At 49.9% G+C, this 25,707-nt stretch overlaps 1 protein-coding gene across 2 annotated transcripts in view; it reads right to left on the reverse strand.

Moving 5' to 3' along the window:
- The window catches only part of LOC138567392 (E3 ubiquitin-protein ligase RNF216-like), a 2,013,370-nt gene that overhangs the window by 1,229,709 nt on the left and 757,954 nt on the right, over window positions 1–25,707 (reverse strand). The gene's annotated exons all lie outside the window — the stretch shown is intronic.

A 25,707-nucleotide genomic window follows, 5' to 3' on the forward strand; every position in this document is an offset into this window, starting at 1 on the left:
CCCCCTCTTCATAAATTGAAGATAGTCCAGGGTACTCTGACCTCAGAAATGGTGTAAAACCCATCTCTAAGGCAGAAGGAGCCAAACTCGTCGTTATTGGGCGAGAAAACGTTGATGTCGTCGACGCCGATGTAACAGGCTTCGAAGGCGCCGAGAACGACGTCGAAAAAACTGGAAGGGGTCTCGAAGAACTCGAGAGGATCGGGATCCTACTCAAGGGCATCGACGACGGTCTCGGCGTCGTGCCGGAGGCCCTTGGAATCACAGTTGGCTGTGGAGTGGCCTTGGTCCTCTCTTTCATCGGCGTCGACGATGGCGTCGAGTCGATCGACCGATGCGTCGAGGAACCCTTCGACAACGGCGTCGATGGCGCTGATCCGTGCGTCGAAGGAATCTTCGACGACGGCATCGAAGATGGTGCCTTCTTACCCGATGGCTCATGGCGCTCTCGGGTGGAATGTTTCGCCGGGTGCTGCCACTCACGGCGTTTTGATTATTTGGGTATTTCACCCGGGGTATCACCCTCAGCTGTCTTCGAGGGGGTCGAGGCAGCGTTCTCGAAGACGCTTAACATTTTCTTTCTGAATTCCTCCCACTCAGCTTGAGAACTGTGTTTAGTGGGACAGGAGACCCTTTCTGGGGACACAGAAGACGACGAGGAAGGGGACCTTCGACGTCTCTTTTTTGAGTGTCTTGATCTCGACGAATGGTGGGAGCTACTTCGAGATCTAGAATGGGAATGTTTTCGACGGCGAGGAGACGAATGCCTCGACTCAGCCGACGAAACTTTCGAGGAGGTTTTGACTGACTTACCTCTCTCGAGCTTCTCCTTGCGCTCCTTCAAGGCTTTCGCTGTCATGGACATGCAGTCCTCACACTCCGAACAATGGTGCTCGGATCCCGAGCACCACAAGCAGATCCTGTGTGGATCCGTTATCGACATTTTTTTTTACCGCAGTCTCGACATTTCTTGAAGCCGGATCGTGGCGTCGTCGGTTCCGATGAAGAAGCCATCGAGAACGATAAGGTATATTGGAGTAGATCTAGTTAGTTATCCTGACTGAACTGAGCAACGACGTTCCGAGGCCCCACGAAGCACGGAAAAACGGAACTGAGCAACGGACGCAGCGCGTGGCTATTTATGGGCATGATGACGTCGTTGCCGATACGGTGGCCGTCGAGGAACATCGACTCGGCAGACGTCGACGCGCAGCGCCCTCTACAGAAAAAATTTCCGAGGCCAGCAAGCTGGAAACGTATTATCAAAGATAAGGAATACGTCAGAGGACACAATCCCTTCGAAGTGATGGCCACTAGGAAGGCTATCTTATATGTAAGATCCTTGAGATTTGCTTTATGCATAGGCTCAAAGGGAGACCCTATAAGTCTAGTCAATACCACATTTAGGTCCCATGCGGGAGCCGGGTTAGAAATGGGAGGAATGAATTCTTTTAACCCCTTCCATGAAAGCCTTAATAACTGGTACCATCCACCACGACACCTTTTGTGATGTGGTGTAGGCTGGGAGAGCAGCTAGATGAACTTTCAGGGAATTAAAAACCAGACCTGAGTCCAGCAACTGATTCAGGTACAACACAATGTGTGTAGGAGAGCAGTCAATGGGATTGATGCCCTTGAGAGTTGTACCAGATAAAGCGTTTCCATTTACTGGAGTAGCAATATTGGGTGTTCGGTCTCCTTGCCTCCCCAAGTATGTCCATGCATCTCTGAGGGAGTTGTAGGTGCCAGAACTCTATGACCTTGGGAGCCAGGCCGCTAAGTTCAGGGTTTGCGGGCATGGGTGAAGTGTTTCTCCCTTGCCCTGAAATAGCATGTTGTACAGACAAGGCACTTTCATTGGAGGAGATCAGGACATCTCCATCAGATAAGAGAACCAGGTTTGGCGGGCCCACATGGGGGCCACCAATATCAAGGTGACTGGTTCCTGATGCATCTTGTGCACGATCTTGTTGAGTAGGGGAGTCGGGGGGAAGCATAAACAAATTTCCCTGACCATGTTATCCAGAGACAGTTCCCCTTGGATCGGTTCTGGGGGTACCTGGAGGCGTAATCTTGGCATTGAGCATTCTCCAGAGTTGCAAACAAGTTGATCTCTGGGAGGCCGCATAGCGCGAAAACATTAGAGACGATGTCTTCGTGTAATCGCCATTCGAACTCTACGGGCAGTGGGAAGTCTCTGCTGAGCACGTCCGCCAGAAGATTCCAGTTCCCCTGAAATGTGTTGGGACAACAGGAACATCCTGTGTTTGAGAGCCCATTTCCAAATGTTCTGGGACAGCTTGGATAGCCCTGGAGAGTGTGCGCCCCTTTGCTTGTTCAGGTAGTACATGGCCGTGGTGCTGTGTCAGGATCAGGACGGTCTTCCCCTGTAACTGTGTCTGAAAGGCTTTCAGTGCTTTGAATACAGCTAATAGCTCCAACAGATTTATGTGGTTGGATGCTAGTTCGGGGGACCACACGCTGTGCGGCCATCTGCTGAAGCAGGTGAACCCCTCCAACCCCCAACCCCGTGAGAGATGCGTCTGTTGTGAGAGTGGCTTCTACTGCGGGGGTGGTGAAGGTTTTCCCCTTCAAGAGGTTTTCCCTCGACCACCACTGTAGAGAGAGAACGAGGGCTGGCGAGACAACTACCAGACCTTCCCATTGCCCGCTGGCCTGACACCATTGGTTGTTGAGCTACTCTTGCATGGGACGCATGCGCAGATGCGCGTGAGGAACTAAGTAAATGCAGGACGCCATCGTTTCTAACAGTCGCATGGCCTTGCGTACCGTCACCTCTCGACCGGCTACATACTGAGGGATCTGAAACAGCATGTTCTGAACCCTCCCGTTGGAGGGGCAGACGAGGCCGTCTTCTGTCCGAATTAGAGCCCCTAGAAACTGTTTGACTTGACTGGGGTCTAAGCTGGATTTCTTCTCATTGATGGAGAATCCCAGGCTGAATAAGAGGTCTATCGTCTTTTGCGTGTTCAACAGGCATGTTTCGTAGGACTCCCCTGTTATGAGCCAGTTGTCGAGGTAAGGGTACACCGGGACAGATTCTCTGCGCAGGTGCGCTGCTGCCACTACCTTCGTAAAAACCCTTGGCGCTGAGGCAATGCCGAAGGGGAGTACTTTGAACTGATAGTGATTGTCTTCTATCATGAACCTCAGGTATTTTCTGTGCGCCGGCAACATTGAAATATGAAAGTCAGCATCTTTCATGTCCAATGTTGCCATGTAATCCCCCTGTTTCAGCAAAGAGATTACTTCCTAAAACGTAACCATACAACATTTTTGAGGTTGGACAAATTTGTTTGTGGGGTGCAAATCTAGCACAGGGCGCATGGTGAGATCCTTTTTGGGTACAAGGAAGTACACTGAATAAATACCCTTGTTTACCTGTAGAAGAGGGATGACTTCTATGGTGCCCCTTTCCTGCAGGATCTCGACCTCTTGCAGCAGGATGCGTAGGTGTTACAGCGTCAGGTGTCTTGATTTTGGCGTTCTGAATTGAGGCGGTCGGCAACATTCTATGCAGTACCCGTGGTCGACAGTTTTCAGTACTCACTGGTCTGTCGTTATGCCCTCCCATGAATGATGGAAAGATGTTAAAGGCCCCTCGACCGGGGTGGCATGGGAGGGGACTCTTATTGGAGGATAATTTCTGACCTGTGGCCGGAGAGCCTCTGGGAGTGGAGCTCCGGCCTCTAACCTTTCCACGCCGCTGTCCTCTAGGTGGATAGTTGGTGGTGGTGTTAGATCCTTGACTAGAATAGTTGTTTCCCGATCCATACTGGTTCTGAAGGGAGTGAGATTGTCCACGAAAGGACCGACGATAGCCACCCCCTCTCTGTTATGAAGGCCTCTGGGTAATCTGTTGTAGGGACTTGAGAGTCATGTTCTTTCTTGGCTGTCTCAAGTGCTTCGTCCACAACCTTGCCAAACAAGTTGGTTTCTTCAACTGGTTTGTTTATTAGGTCTAACTGGGTTTCAGGTTTAAAATCAGAGTTCTGTAACCAGACATGCCGCTTCAGTAAGGTACCCTGGGCCAGGGTTTTACCCGCCATCTCAGCGTTGTGTAAAGTGTTCTTAAGAACATTACGATTCACGTGCTTGCCTTCTGAGACAATTGCGAGCACCTTAGACCACACTAGTTCAGGTACCTCGTGAAGGCCTTCTTGCAGCAGGTTCCACTGGAAGTCTGCATAGCTAGCCATCAGGGTGGTGTTTTTGGCTATTCGGGTGGAGAATGCAGCAGTTGTGACCCTCTTCCCCAGAGCAAACAGCCTCTTGGATTCTTTATCAAGCGGTGCTTCACCTGTAGACCAGGGTACACCTGCCCTTTTTCTAGTGATAGTAACTACTAGTCCTGAGTGGCATGGACCTTGACGAGCGGTAGGGAACAGCCGGACCCCGATTTATATAGTCACACAGAGTCAGATTGCCGACCCAGTCTTAACGTATACAAGTCAATGTGCTGAGATTTAGCCCAACTACGGATTAAATATAACTGAACCACATTTGTCATGTCCGGTAGTGGTAGTGCTTACATATACAGCACAGTGACACTTTCCACTTTCTACTTACTTTACAGCTTGCTAAACCCAGACTTGAAAATCTGACTATGTGGAGGAGGTTATGCAATGTCTTTTCGACAGCCTCGATGTACCTCTCTTTACCATATACATCTACCTCCGCCCCTGGTGTGACTGAGCCACTCTAGACTCCGGGTTTTGACACAATGTTTGTGTTCATTAATGATTCTTTGTTAGTCTTACTATCTTGAACAATATTGAAGTGTAGTTTAGAGACGTTGTATTCTGACATAATACTATACGTGTTATCTACAGATACACATCTTGAATGCGAATGAGAATTACAGTACAGCAGTAACTGCCCTGAAGGAATGTTTACGAAACGCGTTGGCACTTTTTACATAATATCGTGGACACTGCCCACAGATTTGGATCACGTTGAGGCATCAATACAGGATATGGAATTATATGCAATTATCACGAGCAATATCTGCCACTTATGAACTACCAGCTTGGAAGTCATTGAGGACTTTGCAAACATTCCATTTGCATGGTTTGCCTTGACTTGACCCAACAATGGATTGTACCATTTTATCGCCAGCACTGGCATTATTACTTATTTAATAATGTGTAAGGAGTGTGGTGTGAACACTCCATCTACCTATGTAAAATATTGATGGCTTTCTCTTGAATACAATCTGAAGTTTTTGTGTTGAAGATGTTTTGTTGAAAATCTTTATATGAATATTACTTTTGGTTGGTTCATATACCTCCTTATAAAATATGGTGATTTGAAAATACCAATCGATGCTGGTGTTATTTACTTTGGTTGTATAACCACAGTAATTTGTTGAAACTAACATTGAACTTTGGGGATTTCTATCCCATTAGAGTGCATGCAGGGACCACCAGTCAGCATATGACAGGATCAGTTTTCTATGGACCTCAATGTAAGCAGGAGAAGGTTGAAACAACTTCTCTACCCCGGGATTAACTGTTCTGCTCTGAGCTGGTGTCAACAATGAAGGCGCCAGTCTCCTCTTGATAGAATTCAGCAAAGGAATGGCCTGGCTGGCAGGAGGCTTTTCCTTCAGTATATCTTCTACAAAATAAGAATCCGGCAAAGCCTCCTGTGTGGCAATCTGAAAAGGCTCAGCCGCCTTTTTCAAGATGGTGTTAAATGCCATCTGAACATCCACAGGTGAGGCTTGACGGAGTGGAGGGGGGAATCCATACCCAGGGTGTCAGGGTCTGGGGTAGGAGGAAAGGACGCCCACGGTTGACAATCAACCTGATGCCTGTCTTGCCAATTCTCCATTGGATCCGCAGGGTTATCAATATTGTCCCCGAAGAGAGGATCATCTTGTACATAGGTGTCCACAGGGACATTGACATCTGTAGGGTCATAAGTACATTCGTCATGAGGATCGTCAAAGGTTCTCTGAAACTTGGCAATAGGAATAAAAAGAAGGCCCTCACAAGGCCTTTTGGGAGCAAACCTCGCAGAAAGAGAGAAATGTCTCTAGTTTACACCCCTCAAACTTCTCCCTGGTCCATGAAGATGAACCAGAGGAGGAAAGGGGTCATTTTGACACAATTCTTCTGTAGAGCGTCGAGATTTGACTCCTAAAGCATTGGGTAGAGGCACAGGGATCTCAGAATAGTCCTTGCGAGGCTCTGGGTGTTGTGACGTGTCTCTCGGCACGTCTCTAGGCCTTTCCTTCCGTTTTGACGTCTCCTTCACCTGTTCCTTATGTCTAACCGCCAAATCGATCCTTGCAATACTATCGCCGATGCTCGGGGTAGTAGAGAAGTGCGTCGGGTGGGCCGGTGGCTGTGTGGTGGATTTCAGCGCCACTGTGGCCTTAGATGGTGTCGGCGCTTTCTCCTGCAGCGTCTCAACGACCGTGTGTGTTTTGGTGCTAGCGTTTTTTACTTTGGATTGCCCTGTCTCATGCCTCTGCTGCGGTTGCAGGGAAGGCTGCTGATCATAAAGATCAGTGGATCCCGTCGAGGTATCCGACGGGTCCTTCAGCGCTTTGGAACACTGACTGTGCCGTCGAAGCAGCACCCTGGGCTGTGTGTTTAGTGTGGGAACTTTGTGCGTCCCTGTCGCCGGGTTTCATCCCCATAGCATGACTCGAGTCATGCCTATCGGGGTGGATGCTGCAGATCGAAAACTCTCTGCCGTTCGGTCAATGGCCGCCGAAACGGAGCATTGGTCATCGCTTCTCCATTGGTCGCACTCGGCGGGGGAATTACTTGCGACATACCATAGGCCGTCCAACGCTTCAGACGGCGCTCCTTAATAGTCTTTGGATGCAGGAGTTTACAGGCCGCACAGGCCGCCTCGTTGTGTTTGAGGGGCAGACAATTATTGCACCAACGGTGCTAGTCTTTTCACTGATATTTGGCCTTACACGAAGGACAAAATCTAAATGGAGTCTTGTTCATAGCGCAAGACAGATCTAGCGATGACAAAGCCCAGGGAACAAAAAGAGGGAAAGAGGACAGGTATACTTGAAAAGAATATGACCACCCCGACCTCACTCTCCCTACTGTACAGGCCGGCCAGAAGGCCCAGCCACGTGGTTGGCAGCGCAGGCCGGATCAACAGGCATCACAATTCCGCAGCAGTTTTCGGCGGTGGACAGGATTCAACCGGAGTGACTTAACGGGAATAAATGACCAAAGGTCGATAAATACAACAATAACGCAATATCCACATTAGGCGACCAGATAACTGGGCGGAATAAAACAACCTGAGGGACCTCAACGCTTGAGGGATTTTGGGTACACTACACGTAACGGATAGTGTTACAGGCACGCCCATGTCGACGTCCCCTTTAGATCAAAACGCAATACTCAGCGGTTACCAATGGATGTCAGACTATATGCACAGCATGTGATTCTAAGCAGATTAACAAGCATCAGAACTGTCTTTACAAGGTGTGCCATCAGCCACTTGGATTTATATGAAACGTGTCTCATTGCATCTGATTCTTGAACTCCAGTCCAGTGAAATAGCCATGCACTGCTACCACATACCAAAGTATGTGCTTCATTTTCCAGCTGCTACCCCTTATGGCCAGGTAGTACGTTTATGGCAGTGCCTGGAAAATGGGCAATCCATTCCCACATAAAAGCCCAAACTGTTCGCTTTACCAGTGCTTTTTTAATGACTGAGCTAACTGATTTGATAAACAAAAGGCATTTTTGGAAAACTGCAAGAACACTCAGAATGTCTTTAAACATCCAGCAATGCCCTATTACCTCAACTGCAAGTGTTGGCACCAGGTTGATTCGCTTTATTCCGGCAACATGCCTTAAAAAGTAACAAAAATACATGAAATAAAATAGATACTATAAAATCAGAAGTAAGATAAACAGTAGGCATAGAAAAACTTGGACACCAAGAAAATGTCTCTATAACTTATAAATTCAATAACATTGTGCTTCTTAATCCTTGGAGCTGCAGTGAGGTACTGTTGCAGGGCCAAAGAGGCAACCATATCTGCAACTAGCAGTAAGTGGTCTAAGTGATCTAAAGCCTCCGATTTTAAAAAGTGGCAGTAAAGTTTTCTTCCGGATCTGTAAACATCTAGGATCAAAAGGATAAAGTTGATAGTGCTTTCCTCCATGAACTGATAATGTGCGTAAGATATCTGAGAAATTAGGGCATAGTTCCACCAAGAATACAGCCACTTAGCAAAAGACAATCTTAAATGGGTCATTAGAAAACTTTTATTTTGGGTTTCCAGTCTAAACGAGTCTCCCTTCTAGTCAGTGAAGTGATAACACGGATTCCATGGCACAGCTTCATAATTTCCTGCGCTTCTCTCTCAAGTTTCCAGATACTTTTTAGGTTAACGCCCACCAAGTATGTGTCTTGTTTTATACGCTTTCTGGTTGTGTAAAAAGGTATTGACATGCTACCGGCCCTTGTTGGTCGTCATCAACTCAAGCAAACAATTGAAAACGGCAATAAATCCTAGAATGTTAAAAGTTATGCACAAATGCCATTAAAATATCTGATTAACAGGGCCAAAATTGAATTAGCTTATCTCAGCGTGCAGCTGGTGCCACATGAGGTCCTGTAGAGCGATGGCTCATTTAGCTTTCTTAAACACGGCAGAGTATAGGGGTCAAGAGTGTAACATTTCAAAAGCTAAACTTACACAATTATAGGTCCATCTGCTAAGAGAACACTGGATGTTACACACGTGGCTTTAGGAAAGGAAAGGTAGCAAGGGGACAGCTTCCTCTTTTGAGCCAGTTCTCAAACCACAAGCGTTGTCAGTAGGAGTCATATCTTTTTTTAAAACACCCCTTGTTGTCAGCTACTCTACCAAGACAGGAAATCTACTAAACATAACATTTTGTATTCCAATATCAAGACTGCATGTAGCTAAACACGATAATTTAATGTTACAAAGATTGTACCTCCGATAAAGAAAGGGAAACATGCAATCAAATAACTCATAAGATCTAACATCCGAATGTTAGAACTTACACGACAGCCTTTTTACTGAAGGATACATTACTCACCGTAATCTCATTTCTGGTGCTTGCATCTGCTTAAATTCACATGCTCTGCATAGTCTGACATCTAGTGGTAGTTGCAGAGTACTACAAGATTTGTTTTCGAAACCCGAAAACGAACGTTGACAGGGCACGTTAGTAATACTATCCCTAGTGTGACGTCTACTGTACCCATGGTCCTTCATGTGTCGAGGTACCTCAGATGAACAAGTTACTCTCTTACCTGGTAACATTCTTTATATGGGATGGTCCGACGACGTATTCCATATCTATGACAGTAATCACCACAGCTGCGCTGCTTCGGAAAATCTTTCGGCGTCTGCGTCAATGACGTCGATACGCCGCCCTTGAGGACCTCCTCCGACGGCACCGGATGTTATAAGTAGGACGCACGACACCCGTAGCCTCAGTTGTAGTTTTTTCCCAGAACGTGTGGCACCAGTCTTCTGCCAGTCTGACCACACAAAGCCTTGCGGAAATGTAAGCTGCAAACGCATAAGAAATTCTGTAGCAGGGAAGGCAGGGAGGGAGCGATATGGAATACGTCGTCGGACCATCCCATCGAAAGAACATGACCAGGTAAGAGAGTAACTTGTTCTTCGGGGGGATTGGGTCCTCCGACGTATTCCATATCCATGACAGACTCCCAAAGCAGTAACAACGTAAGGAGGTGGGAAAAAGAATTTAGAAGATAGAATTTTAGAATGCCCAATCAAATTGCAGAGTAAAGGACGGCCTTGCCAAAGGCCAGATCCTGCCCACGGATACAATCGAGGGAGTAGTGACGTACAAAAGTATGGACCGAAGCCCAGGTGGCTGCATCACAGATGTTACGAATAGGAACACCCCTCTGCAGGGCAGTAGAGACAGCCATACCGATGGTAGAATGGGCCCGCAAGCCTATCGGAGGGACCTTACCCGCCAAGCAGTAACATTCAGAAATTGCCAGGATAATCCATCGAGACAAAGTCTGCTTAGTAACAGCTTGTCCCAAACGCCTTCCAGCGTAACCAATAAAGAGTTGATCGTCCACTCTGACCCGGGACATGCGTGAAATATAAAGGCTTAAAGCTCCCCTAGATCCAGCCTATGCAGCTTCTCCTCGTCCTTACCAGGATGCGGAGAAGGATAAAATGCCGGAAGAATAACCTTCTGGCTTAAATGAAATTCCGACACCACCTTCGGAGAAAGGAAGGACGAACGCTAAGGACAACCCTGTACTTGTGAAACACAGTTAAGGGCGGCTTAACTGAAAGTGCCTGTAACTCACTCACTCTGCAAGTGACCGCAACTAAAAATACAGTTTTAAGAGTTAACAGTCTCAAAGGGCAGGTATGCAAAGGCTCAAACGGAGCACCCATTACAAACTTGAGAACAAGGTTCAAATCCCAACCGGGCACCTGGAAAGGTGACGGAGGGAACACATTAGTGAGCCCTTTTAGAAACTGAGAAATTAAAGGAATTTTAAAATAAGAACACTCCTCAGAAGAGCGCTTGAATATGGACAGCGCCGCCAGGTAACCTTTAACGGTACCCACTTGGAGGCCCTTGTGGGCCGAAAGCAAAAAAGACAGAACCACTGGAATGTCACATGAAAAAGTCGCAGAACTTTCTCCAATGGCAACGGTACAGGGACTTTGTTGCCGGCCGTCTGGCCAAAAGCAACACCTCCATCACGTCTTCAGGGAGGTCCCAATCCTTATACCTCAACCTTTCAGAAGCCAAGCGTGAAGGTTGATGGATCTGACCTCTGGATGGAGAACCTGACCCCCCCCTCCCGTGAGAGCAGATCGTCTCGGTAGGGAAGACAACGTGGAGGGCAGATGGACAAGTCGAGAAGGTCCGGGTACCACGTCCTCCTGGCCCATGCCGGAGCAATGAGGATCATCCAGGAACCGAACCTCCGTAACCTCTGCAGCACTTGCGGAATGACGGGGACTGGAGGAAACGGGTACAGCAGTGGGAATGACCACTCCACCACGAACGCGTCTCCTAAGGCACCCCTTGGAGGAAATTCCCGCGAGCAGAACCTTTCGCACTTCCGGTTGACAATGGAGGCGAAGAGATCCACTTGAGGGGTCCCCAAAGGACGAAGATCTCCAGGAGAATCTCCTGAGCCAACTCTCACTCGTGGGAGATCGCGCTCTGCCTGCTCAGAGCATCCACCATCTCGTTTTCTTCTCCGGCCTGATGAAATGCCGAGACCGAGATTTCCTGCTGGATGGCCCAGAACCAGAGCTGCATCGCCTCCCTGCACAGAGGAAGTGACCCTGCCCCCCCCTTTTTGTTGAGGTAGCACATGACCACTGTGTTGTCCGTCAAAATCAGGACATTCTTTCCTCGCACAGTCGGCAGAAAAGCCCTCAGGGCAAGCCTGATGGCCCTCAGCTCCAACAGATTGATATGGAGTCTGGACTACGACGGAGAACAACGACCGCTGACTGTCAACTCGTTGGCATGAGCTCCCCATCCCATGAGGGATGCGTCCATCACGATCGTCACCTCTGGCCAGGGTGGCCAAAATGGAGCCCCCTTCATCAGATTGCCTTCGACGGGCCACCACAGAAGGTCCTGGGCGACTGAGGGTGGCACCTGAACGGGGTCCGACATCCTGCCGGAGGACTGAGACCACTGGAGCTTGAGTGCGCATTGCAAAGATCTCATCCGCAACCTGGCCTCTGGCACCAGAAGAATACAGGATGCCATGAGGCCGAGCAATCTCAAGAACTTGAACGCAGGGAGACTCTGGGCATGTTGTAACTTTTGCACCATCTGCTGAATGTGATGAGCCCTCACCTGGGGTGGAAAACACTGCCCCAGGGACGTGTCGAGCACTGCTCCGATGTACTGCAGCCTCTGAGTTGGTGTCAAATGGGACTTCTTTAAGTTGAGGGAGAAGCCCAGCTTGTGGAGGCAGTGGCAGGTGACGGACAGATGATCCAGGACTTGCTCGGGAGAGCGCGCCCTGATCAACCAATCGTCCAAGTAGGGGTAGACGTGAATCCCCCCCTTTCCTGAGATGCGCTGCCACCACTACCATGAGCTTGGTGAAGACCTCCGGGGAGGAGGTCAATCCGAAAGGCAGGACCCGAAACTGAAAGTGCAAGTCGCCAACCCCGAACCTCAGGTACTTCTTGTTCTTTGGATGGATGGGCACATGAAAATAAGCGTCCTTGAGGTCGAGAGACACCAACCAGTCTTGAAGTTGAAGGGCCTGGAGGACTTGAGAAAGAGTAACCATCTTGAACTTGTCCTTCCTGAGGAGTTTGTTCAAACCGCGCAAGTCCATGATGGGTCTCAATCCCCAGTCTTTCTTCGAAATCAAAAAATAAGGGGAGTACCATCCCTTGTTACTCTCCACTACAGGCACCAGTTCTATGGCGCCCTTCTCCAGCAGGTATTGAATTTCCTACGTAAGGAGCGGATCCGGACTCTTCAAAGAGAGGTTCCCTGGTGGATTGTTGTGAGGCCTCTGCCGCAAAGGAAGACAGTAGCCATGGGCAATGATCTCAGAACCCACACATCTGAAGTAATGGCACGCCATTCGACAAGATGCTGCGCCAGCCTTCCCCCCAACCGGCGAACCATGGGACATGGCCTCATGACTGAGCTGAAGCGGCTGCGGCGTTGCCTGAGGGCAAAGAGGCAACAGCCCAAGCGGCCTTTGCACCTCGAGTACCTTGTTTTCCACCTCTGGCACTCCTACGGTGGCCCCTTTGACTAGCAGCTCCTTTCGCTTTACCAAAGGATGAGTAATAACGAAAGGAACCTCCCCTCCATTGCTGTCCCCTAGGATGAAAAGGCGGAGGTTGGCGAACTGCAGTGCCCAACGTCATTGGCTGCAGCTTTTGAGGTCTGCAACCTCTCAAGGCTCTCGTCAGCCTTGCTGCCAAAAAGATGGACACCATCAAAGGTCATGTTGAGGAGCTGGCCTTGCACATCAGGAGCAAACCCGACTTCCGCAATCACGTAAACCTGCGTATTACGGTGCTCGCCGCCATGGACCGGCTGACGATACTGCCATGTCCAAACCCGACTGAACGGCCTCACACATGGCATCCTTGCCATCCTGGACCATAGCAAGAAAACCATCCTGTTCGTCCCCTTCGGGAATATGTTCAGCCGCTAAGGAAACACAGTTCCACAGAGTGTGCGTGAAACGTGACAAGGCACATACAGAGTTTGCAGCCTGAAGAGCCATACCCCCTGAAGAAAACACTTTCTTCGCCCAACCATCAAAACGCTTGTTGTCCCTATCAGGAGGGATGGTAGGATACGACGCCTGCTTTGCTGGGGCCGTAGCCGCCTGCACCACCAAACTCTCCGGAGTGGGGTGCTTGGTCAAGTAGCAGGGGTCGCTACTGGCTGGGCGGTATTTTCGCGGCAAAGACTTGCCCACTGCCGGGTGTCAAGATCTGAGTCTACCTCCCCTTTCTCCTCACCTGACTCTCCTGAGGTGGATTCTTGACGGCCGGTTTCAGTCTTCTGGAGTCTCTTTTTAATCCTTGCACCCTTGGGTGCTCGAACCTTCTTTTCGTGCAGATAAGGTCTAGCCCCTCCGGAGGCCACCTTGACAGAGGCAAAGACCTGTCCTAGGGGAACCCCAGGGGGCCAGCCTCCAATCTAGGGAAAAAGCACGAGGCAGAAAAAACTCTAGTTCATAGATGGTCTTGATGATGATTCGAAGAGATGGATCCAGAGAGGTGAAATTACAATCCGATGGTAAACTAGATAAACCTCGCGGAGGCGAGAAAAACACAGCATATGACTGGGGGTACAGAATCAAGTAAGAAGGGAGATGCCGAGCTGGCAGTGGACGAAAGGCAGCAGAAATGAAGTAGAGAACACGGTGCGAAGAAGTGGCACTGCGTCCTAAAGGTAGGAAGTTGAACCAAAACTGCTGGCGGATAGGAAGGTGCTCTAAGCAAACGAAAGTATTGTTGACAGTACAGTACAGAGCTACAGCGACAAAGTAGAATGTAAAAGTTAACTGGGGAGGCAAAAGCAGGAAGACGGAAACACAGAAAAAAGGATAGATAGGTAAGAGAGGAAAGGAAACGAGCGTAGTTCAGGCTCGCTACGGGAGGGCTGTAGAAGGAGTAGAAATCACGGAACGAAGATACGAGTAAACAGCACTCGGAGCGTTGAATGAAACAGCAACAGATACAACGCGCCGAGCAGGGGGGCGGAGCCTGCCTTTAAAGGCATCGCGCCATGTTGGATGAGGACTAGAAAGATCCTCGGGGTCGGAACTTCCATCGACTCCAGCATTTCCAATCCTGGTTCCTGACAGTATACCTCCTTCCTCTCGGGGAACCCCCCGGCTTGCCCGGGTGGAGACAATGGAACTTCCTGAGAAGTCTGGGTGCGTGGATGTGGCTAACTGGTTCCCAGGACCTTTCTTCCACTGGATAGCCCTTCCAGTGTACCAGGTATTGGAGTCTGCCCTTGCGGTATCTGGAATCCACCAGGTAAGCCACTTCGTATTCTTCCGGAATACATCGTACTTGGGCGCGACCCTTGTGGATGGGTCTAAGGAACGGATCTTCCTTATACTCCTTAAGCAAGGATATGTGAAAAACCGGTTGAACTCTCTTGAGGTAGTCCGGAAGTCTGAGCCTGTAGGCTACCGGATTGATTTGTTGAAGGATAGAAAATGGCCCAAGAAATCGAGGGGAAAACTTTCCAGCATGAACCCATCTAGGTAGGAATTTGGTTGACAACCAGACCAGTTGTCCCACACCCCAGTTGGGATTAGATCCCCGGTTCTTATCTACCCATCTCTTTTGAGTCTGTAGACTGGCCTGGTGTGCCTTCTTGGCAAGACCATGTATTTCATGTATTTCCTGCAAGATACCATCCAAGGCAGGGATCCTTGTGGCTGGAGAACTAAGACCCGGTAGATGTTGAGGATGATACCCATATGTGCACAAAAAGGGGCTCATTTGGATAGAGGTATGCAGAGTGTTATTGTATGCAAACTCTGCTTGCGAGAGGAAATGGTACCACCTCTCATGCTGTGGACTGCAGAAACACCGCAAGTATTGTTCTAGGCTGGCATTCAGCTTTTCTGTCTGCCCGTTACTCTGAGGGTGGTAACCCAATGAAAGAGCGCGGTGGATTCCCAAAGTCTGACAAAGTGAAGTCCAAAATTAGGACGTAAACTGAGGTCCCCTGTCCGATACAATAGTCCGGGGTAATCCATGCAGTCGGACAATGTCTCGAAGAAAGACCTCAGCGGTCTCAGAAGCGGATGGTATCTGCCTGAATGCAGAAAAGTGGGCCAGCTTGCTGAAGGAGTCTATTGTGACCATGATTACTGTCATGTTGTTAGAAGGAGGGAGTTCGACAATGAAGTCTGTAGACACGTGTTCCCATGGTCGTGATGGTAAGGAATGCTGCTGCAAGAGACCGAGTGGTTTGCCAGTGCGGTATTTATTAGAAGCACATATAGAGCATGAAGTGACATACTGGTGCACATCCTTTCTTACCCTTGGCCACCAGAAACCTCGTTGCAGCAATTCATAGGTCTTTCGAATACCGGGATGCCCTGTCAAGGGAGAATCATGACACCAGTAAAGAATGAGTTTCTGCAGATCTGTGGGAATGAAAAGTGCGTCTTCATGGTAGTACAACCCATCACTATGTAAGCGGACCGAAGAAGGGAGTTCTGTGCAAGCCTGATATTGAGGTATCAGGTCTTGGAGGAAGGAGACAGTAGTTGCTAAAACCTTAAGATTGGGGAAAATACGGTCATGCCCTTCGTAATTCCCTGAGCTGTCCCCGATGCTTCGTGACAAGGCATCCGCCTTCTTGTTTTCGGAGCCGGGAATGTAGGTTATCACAAAATCGAATTGCAAAAAAAAATAAGCCCACCGGGCATGTCGGGCATTGGTACACTCCATTTGTTGGAGAACCCGAAGGTTACGATGGTCCGTTCTGATCACAAAACAATGGGCAGCGCCCTGTAGGAGATGTCGCCATTCTTGACAGGCTAATTTGATGGCCAACAGCTCTCTTTCCAGAACAGAGTAATTGCGTTCGCTGCTGGTGAGGGTCTTAGAAAAGTATGCCACTGGGTGTTCATACTCATCTGCGGCCTTCTGCAATAGGATAGCACCTATCGCTCCTATCGACGCATCAGTCTCCAAAATGAAAGGTTTGGTTTGGTCTGGTTGTACCAGAACAGGAGCAGAAGAAAAACACTCCTTAAGGGTTAGAATAGCCCTCTGTTGTTCCTCTCCGAAGGCAAACTTGACACCCTTCTTTAGCAGTGAGGTAAGAGGAAGCACTAGGTTGGAGAAGTTGGGAATGAACCTCCTGTAAAAATTTGCTAACCCTAAGAAGCTTTGTAGCTCCTTGACGGTGTTGGGTTCTCTCCATTCCCTGATGGCCTTAACCTTACCTGGATCCATCTCTATGCCTCTTCCTGACAAAAGGAATCCTAGGTAGGATACAGAGGTGGTTTCGAATTGGCACTTCTCCGGTTTAACTAATAGCTTGTGTTCTTGAAGACGTTGCAGTACTCTCTTAACCAGTACCCTATGCTCGGGTAATGTCTGGGAGAATACCAGGATGTCGTCCAAGTACACTACAACAGATACGAACAACATATCCGCGAATACCTTGTCCATGTATCTTTGAAAAATGGCTGGGGCATTGACAAGGCCAAACGGCATCACCCTGTACTCGAAAAGTCCAAATGGGGTGCGGAACGCCGTCTTCCATTCGTCCCCTCTTCTTATCCTTAGGAGGTGGTAAGCGCCCCTTAAATCCAGTTTGGTGAAGTAAATAGCCCCCTGTACTGCCTCCAGAATATCTCGGATCAAAGGCATGGGATACCTGTCCCGAATCGTCACCTTATTCAAACCTCTATAGTCTATGCATGGACGTAATTCTGCACTATCCTTCTTCGGAATAAAGAACAAGGAGGCACCACAAGCGGATCTGGACTCCTGGATAAGCCCGTTTTGAAGATTGGAGTCTAGGTAATTCCATAGAGCTTTTCTTTCAGGGAGAGACAAGGGATACATCCGTCCAAACGGAACTACAGCATCCGGAAGTAAGTCGATACCACAGTCTTCTGCCCTGTGAGGAGGTAACTCACGTGGTTGGATGTCTAAAAACACCTCCGAATACTCTTGGTAATGTGTTGGAACCAAAGCGATGATAGCCGGACTTAGAGCAGGACCCGACCTCCCGCCATGGTGAGTTAAGCCGATTGACTGGTTCATACAAGTGGACTTACAAAAGTGCGAATTAAAGCTCACTCTATTGGCCTTCCAGTTGATCTGAGGATTGTGTCGTCTTAACCAAGGGATACCAATGACCAATGGAAAGTGCGCAGCTCGGATCTGATCGAACACCAAATATTCAGAATGGTGACTCAATTCCATCTTCAAAGGTATAGTCTCCTTAGTAATAGGTCCGGAGGACAAAGGCCTCCCATCCACACCTTCTACAGGTATGGGAGTTGTCTTTGGTCTTGTGGACACCTGATGTTCCTTAGCCCAATTGGAGTCCATAAAGTTTCCGGCTGCTCCACAATCTAGCATTGCAAGAACTTCAGTGGGACTCGAGTCAGATAGCCACAATTTAACTCGGAACACCATCAGACTGTTCTCCTCAGGGTTATTCATGGTTCTTGAGCAGTTGCAAGGGTACTTGGCAATTCCCCCGAGACTTACCTTGCGACAGCTCGGGGGCTGTAGTTTTCCTTCCGCCTAGGAGGAACTTCCGGACAGTTTCTTAGTAAATGTTTAGAGGAACCGCAGTACATGCACAATCCGGCTTCTCTTCTTCGTTTGCGTTCCTCAGGTGTGAGAGGCCCTCGGGTGGCTCCTATTTGCATAGGTTCTTCAGGAGTGAGGTTTGACCTGGATGTGGTAGAAGGAGCAGGTAGACCGACAGTCTGAGGGGTGCCTCCGATTCGTCTTCTTTCTTGTCTTCGTTCTGATAGACGGAATTCAATCTGTAGAGATAGAGTCATCAATCCTTGGCAGGACACAGGTCGAGCTACACGAGCTAACTCATCCTTGATTTCATCGTGTAGCCCTCTTCTGAATATTGTTTGTTGAGCAGAGTCCGGCCAATCTGCCTTAGCCGCCAATCTCTGGAAGCGGGATATGTAGGTCTGGACGTCTGTGTTCCCTTGTGTGACATCCAATATAGCTTCCAGTGAAGAGTAGAATACTTCTGGTCTGTCAAACTTATCCTTAAAGGCTTCCACAAAACGGTCATAGTCATTCAGGGAGGGGTCATTTCTGGCTACCAGGGGAGTGGCCCAAGCCAGTGCGTTGCCAATGAGGTTGGCAATAATAAATCCGACTCTGGACTTGGCGGATTCATAGGCATGGGTGCGAAAGGCAAAATAAACATTGCAGGCGTCGAGGAAGTCCTTTAATCCCCCTGGGTGACCATCGTACTTGCCAAAAGAAAGGGGCATAGCGGGTAGATCCCCGCGGTCGTCACGGTGTAAGACCACCTGTTGTCGGAGGGCGATATTCTCAGTTCTCAGCCCTTGGACTTCTGCAGTTAGGTTCTGCATAGCTGCCACTAGTTCTTGGTATTGTTCCAAGGAGGCCATGGTATTGCACGGGCGTTGTATTCTGTCAACATCTGAGTCTACCTCCCCTTTCTCCTCACCTGACTCTCCTGAGGTGGATTCTTGACGGCCGGTTTCAGTCTTCTGGAGTCTCTTTTTAATCCTTGCACCCTTGGGTGCTCGAACCTTCTTTTCGTGCAGGTAAGGTCTAGCCCCTCCGGAGGCCACCTTGACAGAGGCAAAGACCTGTCCTAGGGGAACCCCAGGGGGCCAGCCTCCAATCTAGGGAAAAAGCACGAGGCAGAAAAAAACTCTAGTTCATAGATGGTCTTGATGATGATTCGAAGAGATGGCACAGATGCTCAGCAGCTCTTGTTGTGGATCCAGAGAGGTGAAATTACAATCCGATGGTAAACTAGATAAACCTCGCGGAGGCGAGCAAAACACAGCATATGACTGGGGGTACAGAATCAAGTAAGAAGGGAGCTGCCGAGCTGGCAGTGGACGAAAGGCAGCAGAAATGAAGTAGAGAACACGGTGCGAAGAAGTGGCACTGCGTCCTAAAGGTAGGAAGTTGAACCAAAACTGCTGGTGGATAGGAAGGTGCTCTAAGCAAACGAAAGTATTGTTGACAGTACAGTACAGAGCTACAGCGACAAGGTAGAATGTAAAAGTTAACTGGGGAGGCAAAAGCAGGAAGACGGAAACACAGAAAAAAGGATAGATAGGTAAGAGAGGAAAGGAAACGAGCGTAGTTCAGGCTCGCTACGGGAGGGCTGTAGAAGGAGTAGAAATCACGGAACGAAGATACGAGTAAACAGCACTCGGAGCGTTGAATGAAACAGCAACAGATACAACGCGCCGAGCAGGGGGGCGGAGCCTGCCTTTAAAGGCATCGCGCCATGTTGGATGAGGACTAGAAAGATCCTCGGGGTCGGAACTTCCATCGACTCCAGCATTTCCAATCCTGGTTCCTGACACCGGGAGACTCTCCGGAGCAGTCCAAGCCGCGCCACCCTCCTCTGTAGAGCCATATGGAACGGCAGTATCGGGTCAGTTGGTGGACCTTGGTCGAAGATATCCGTGAGGTCATCCTGAAGAAAATCCCCTGGGGCAGCAGACTACCCCAAGTACTCTGTGACCCTTGACATAAGGCGCCGATACGAGGAGTCGGCATGGGTGCCAGGCTCAGGCCTACAAAACTCCACCTCCGGAGAGGTGTCCAGACCACTGGCGTCGTGCAGTGACTGACGCAGGTCCTCAATCTGAATATGTCCCGAGAGAATCTCATCTGGCACTGCATCACACATATTTTTAACAGGAACTCCCCGTTGTAGGGCTGTGGATGTAGCCACACCCCTGTTGGAGTGAGCACGCAAACCCTCAGGAGGGTCCTTGCCAGCCAATCTGTAACATTCAGCAATGGTGAGGATAATCCACATGCACAAGGTCTGTATGGTAACAGCCGGGCACAATCGGTGTCCAGTGTATCCCACAAAAAGTTGGTCATCCACTCTGACCCTGGACATCCTAGAAATATAAAAGCTCAAAGCTCTCCTATGGTCCACAACCTATGGAGTCTCTCCTCTTCCTTACCAGGATGAGGAGGATAGAAAGCACCACCTTCTGGCTCAAATGAAACTCAGACACTACCTTAGGTAGAAAGGAAGGACGTACGCTCAGTACAACCCTATCCTTGTGGAACACAGTAACGGGTGGCTTAGACGAAAGTGCCTTCAACTCACTCACTCTGCGAGCAGATGTAACTGCAATCAAGAAAACTGTATTGAAGGTCAACAGTCTAAAAGGGCAAGAGTGCAAAGGTTCAAAAGGAGCACCCATCCCGAATTTCAAGACTAGATTCAGATCCCAAACCGGCACCTGAAAAGGGGACGGCGGGAACACATGTGTGAGCCCTTTTAGAAACTGGGTAATCAAAGGAATCTTAAAATAAGAACATTCTTCAGACGAGTGCTTGAAAATAAACAGCGCTGCCAGGTAACCTTTAATGGTACCCACTTGAAGACCCTTGTGGGCCAAAGAAAGAAAGAACCATCGGAATGGAACACTGAAAAGGATTGACATTGTGTCCTCTGCACCAGTCGCAAAACCTAGGTCAATGGCAACGGTACAGGGATTTGGTTGCCGGACGCCTGGCCGAAAGCAACACTTCCATCACGTCATCCGGGAGGTCCCAATCCTTATATCTCAACCTTTCAGAAACCAAGCGTGAAGGTTCAGAGTCTTGACCTCTGGATGGAGAACCCGACCCCCCCCCCCCTCGCCGGAGAGAAGATCCTCTCTGTGGGGAAGACGGCGTGGAGGACAGATGGACATTTCTAGAAGGTCTGGGTACCATGCTCTCCTGGCCCAATCCGGAGCAATGAGGATCATGTGGGACCCGAACCTCCGCAACCTCCTTAGAACTTGAGGAATGACAGGGACCGGAGGAAATGCATACAGAAGAGGGAATGACCAATCCACGACAAACGTGTCCCCTAAAGCTCCTCTCGGAGGAAATTCCCTTGAGCAATATGTCTCGCACTTCCGGTCGCGAACAGATCCACTTGAGGGGTTCCCCAAAGAGCAAAGATCTCCTGAAGGACTTCCTGGGCCAACTCCCACTCGTGGGAGACCACGCTCTGCCTGCTCTAAGCGTCCGCCGCCACATTCTCCTCTCCGGCCAGATGAACGGCAGAGATTGAGATTCCCTGCTGTATTGCCCAGAACCACCAGAGCTGCATCACCTCCCTGCACAGCCGGAGCGACCCTACGCTCCATTTTTGTTGAGGTAATGCATGGCCACTGTGTTGTCCGTCATGATCAGGACACTCTTCCCATGCACAAACGGCAGAAAAGCCTTCAGGGCTAGCCTGATGGCTCTCAGCTCCAAAAGATTTATGTGAAGTCTGGACTCCGACGGAGACCAACGACCGCCGTCGGTCAGCTCGCTGGCGTGAGCACCCCAACCTGTGAGGGAAGCATCCATCACTACCGTCACCTCTGGCCACAGTTGCCAAAACAGCTCTCCCTTCATCAGATTCCCTTTGCTGGCCCACAACAGAAGATCCTGTGAGACCTTGAGCGGAATCGGAAGGAAATCCAACATCTTTCCTGAGAATTGGGACCACTGGGTCCTGAGGGCCCATTGAAGGGATCTCATCCGCAGTCTGGCCTCGGGCACCAGAAAAATGCAGGATGACATGAGGCCAAGCAACCTTAAGAATTCGAAAGACGGAAGAGACTGGGAATGTTGAAATTTGTCGACCATCTGGACAATGTGATGAGCCCTCACCCTGAGTGGCGAGCACTTCCCCAAGGATGTGTCCAACACAGCCCCAATGTACTGGAGCTGTTGGGAAGGTGTCTCATGCGACTTCTTGAAATTGAGGGAGAAGCCCAGCTTGTGAAGGGAGTGGCAGGTGAGACTGAGATGATCCAAGGCTTATTCGGGAGAACGCGCTCTGAGCAACCAGTCGTCCAGGTAGGGGTAAACTGTTACGCCAACCTGGTATCCACGGGGATGCCACCCAGCCCTGGTTGGATGATTTGCACTCTCAAACCCTCTCCCGGTCCCTTGGTAAGGCCTCTGGTTAAAGACGGGTCTGCAATATAGGACAGCTGGATTCAATACCAGATTGTCTATGTTTTCCCACCTCCCTTGGCCTCAACTCCTTCCTCCCCCTTGGGACCTCACCTTAATATTGTATAAGGTGGATTCTTCGTCCTACTCCTCGTGGCAGGGGCGTGTAGATGTGGGGGGCGAGCAGCGACCAAGTTACTTCACTGGTGCAAGCCCCCCTGTGGGAATCCAGGCCTGCTGCGACTCCGTAGGTTTGCTCCTTTACAGTCTTTATATGCAGTTCTTATGTTCGTCTTAGTTCAAATAATAATGTCTTGCTTCTTTCCTTTTAGGTATGGAAAGGTATTTTTGAGTTGTCATGCAGTTTGAAGATGAGCATAGGCCGGTAGGCGAAAGCGCAGTGTGCGAGATGCTGTCCGTTGAGTATTGTGCGATGCGCCACGCTGTTTCGCCTTTTATATTGCTAACCTGTGTCTTTTCTCTCCTTGCAGGTTGCGATGTTCCTCGCCGAGCACCGTAATGTTCCAGCAATGATACTGACCAAGAGAGGACTACCCAGGTAAGAATTGTGTGGCTTTCTCCATTTGGAAGGAAACGTGAGTAAACGCTTACTAATGCAGTCTTTCTTTCTCCTCTTTCCAGGTTATGGTATTCCAGGATGCATGCAGTGCCGGATGATGGAGTTCGTGTCTTCAGGTGAGTGGAACTGAAGTCGGCGATGGATTGAAGACAGGATACTGTTCCAGGTAAGTTTCGTAGTGTTCTTTCTCTCTCTGCAGGTCTTTGGTTTCAGGTAAGCTGGCATCAAAGAACCGGACACGGTGAGCATTACGCTGCAAACAAAAGAATAACGCAAAGCATGTTCTGCTGTTTGGGTGTGGTTTAAATAGTCTCAGGTAAAGTAGTCCAGGTAAATTAGTCCCAGGCCTGCCACACCCAAAGTAGTACAGGTAAAGTAGTCCCAGGCCTGCCACACCCAAAGTAGTCCAGGTAAAGTAGTCACAGGCCTGCCACACCCAAAAGACTAGACCGCATAGCTCAGTTTATTGTAACTGAGCTATGTGTGTGCCTCCATGTTGGCTGAACCCCCAATCCCCCCCCCCCCCCCCCCCCCAAGTTAAAAAGTCCCAAGTAAATAGTCCCATTCTAATGTTGGTCTTCATGATGGTTATGAGCCTGGCGCCAAAGGCGCCAAGACTGACGCCAAGAGAGTCTTGGATGAGGTTTTAAGGCCTTTGACCTGGCCCTAACTGGAAGGCTGACTTGCCAGTGAGGGCCAGGGGCAAGGGTCATGACAGCGACGTGACCCCCCCCCCCTCTCCTGAGATACGCTGACACCACCACCATGAGCTTGGTGAAGACCCTCAGGCGGAGGTCAACTCGAATGGCAGGACCCAAAACTGAAAGTGCAAGCTGCCAACGGCGACCCTCAGGCATTTTATGTGCTTGGGATGGATCGGCACATTAAAATAAGCATCCTGTAAGTCCAATGACACCAACCAATCCTGAAGTCGAGGGGCCTGAAGGACCTGCAAAAGAGTGACCATCTTGAACGTGTCCTTCCTGAGGAACTTCTTCAAGCGACGCAAGTCCAAGATGGGTCTGAGTCACCGTCTTTCTTGGGAATCAAAAAATATGGGGAATACCAGCCCTTGTTCCTCTCTGCCACAGGCACTAGTTCTATAGCGCCTTTCTCCAGCAGGGTCAAGATTTCCTGCACAAGGAGCAGATCCGGAATCTTCAAAGAGTTTCACCGGTGGATTGTCGTGAGGCTGATTTAGGAAGGGTAGGCAGTAGCCGTGGGCTATTGTTTCCAGAACCCACGTATCTGAAGTAATGGCTTGCCACTCTTCGAGATGCTGAGACAGTCTGCCCCCGAAATGGCGAACAATGGGACCTGGCCTCATAGCTGTTTTGGAGCAGCTGCGGCAGCACCTGAAGGCACAGAGGCAGCTGCCTGAGCGGCTTTGGCAGCTCTTCGCCGTCCACCACAGGTAGTTTTACGGTGTCCCCTTTGACTGGCCGCTCCCCTCGCTCTACCAAAAGAGGAGTAGTAACGAAAGGAACCCTGCCACTGCTGTCCCCTAGGACAAAAAGGCGGAGATTGACGCACAGCTGCGCCCAAAGATTTCGTCTTGCTGCCATACAAATGAGAGCCGTCAAAGGGCATGTTAAGAAGACGGGCCTGCTTGTCCGGTGCAAAGCCTGACTTCCGCAACCACACAAACCTGCGTATCACGGTGCTCGCAGCCATGGACCGGCTGACACCATCTGCCGTGTCCAACCCAGACTGAAGGAATTCACACATGGCATCCATGCCATCCTGCACAATAGCAAGGAACCCATCCCTTTCTTCCCCTTCGGGAATACGCTCAGCTGCCAGAGAGACACAATTTCACAGAGTGTGTGAAAATGTGGCCAAGGCACAGGTGGAGTTGGCCGATTTAAGGGCCATACTCCCAGCCGAAAATACCTTGCATGCCCATCCATCGAAGCGCTTGTCGTCCCTATCTGGAGGGATGGTAGGGTACACCACCTGCCTTGAGGTGGTCATGGCTGCCTGAACCAATAAACTCTCCGGAGTGGGGTGTGTGGATAGGTAGCTGGGGGCGCTACTGGATGGGTGGTATTTCTTAGTCAGCGACTTGTTGACTGCCAGAAGAGACTCCGGGGTGTTCCAAGTAGCAGCCACCCTCTTCTGTAACGCCATGTGAAAATGTCAGTCAGGTCATCCTGATCGAATTCCACTTAAGGGCCAGACCACTCCAGGTACTCTGTAACCCTTGACATCAACCTCCTATAGGAGGATTCAGCATGAGCCCCAGGTGGTTCAGGCATGCCAAACTCCATCTCAGGAGATGTATCCAAGCCACTGGCATCATGTAAAGATTGCCTCAGATCTTCCAGCCGACTGTCCTCCGAAAGACCATGTCAGGAGCTGCAGGAGTGTCACCAGGAGCACCAAATGGCTCCAACTCCACATCAGAGCTCTCCTCATCCGCATAAATATCTTGTAGAGAGTGAAAGAACTCCCCCCCCCTAGGTACAGGAGTAGACCTGGAGTCCGCAGGGGGCCTCACAGTCTTAGCCAAAGCCTTTCTCAGAGGATCCACAGCTCTAGGGGCCTCCACCGTCAAATTCAGACCAGTAGGCCCCGATTGCGCCGACGGCCTCGGCGTCGACAATGGCGCTGAAGTCTCAGAGGGCCTGGTCATGGGCAAAGCCCCGACGGACGCACTCGATCGGCACGGCACCGACGTGGTCGACACCTTCCTCAACACCTTCCCAGGCTTCGACGGTCCAGGACCGAGAGTCGCAGGACCCTTTCCGTCGGGGAGAGTTACCCCTCGAGTCGTCGGTGGAAAGACCAGATTTCTTGGATTTACGGGGTTTGGATACCCGACCTACCTGCAACTTCCCCTTACGCTCACGCAAGGCCTTGGCAGTCAACGACTGGCACTTCGAGCAGTTGTCAGTGTCGTGGCTCTCACCCAGACGCC

The sequence above is a fragment of the Ambystoma mexicanum genome, chromosome 2p, assembly GCF_040938575.1.
Source record: "Ambystoma mexicanum isolate Mex_15411 chromosome 2p, UKY_AmexF1_1, whole genome shotgun sequence".
NCBI classification, from domain to species: domain Eukaryota; kingdom Metazoa; phylum Chordata; class Amphibia; order Caudata; family Ambystomatidae; genus Ambystoma; species Ambystoma mexicanum.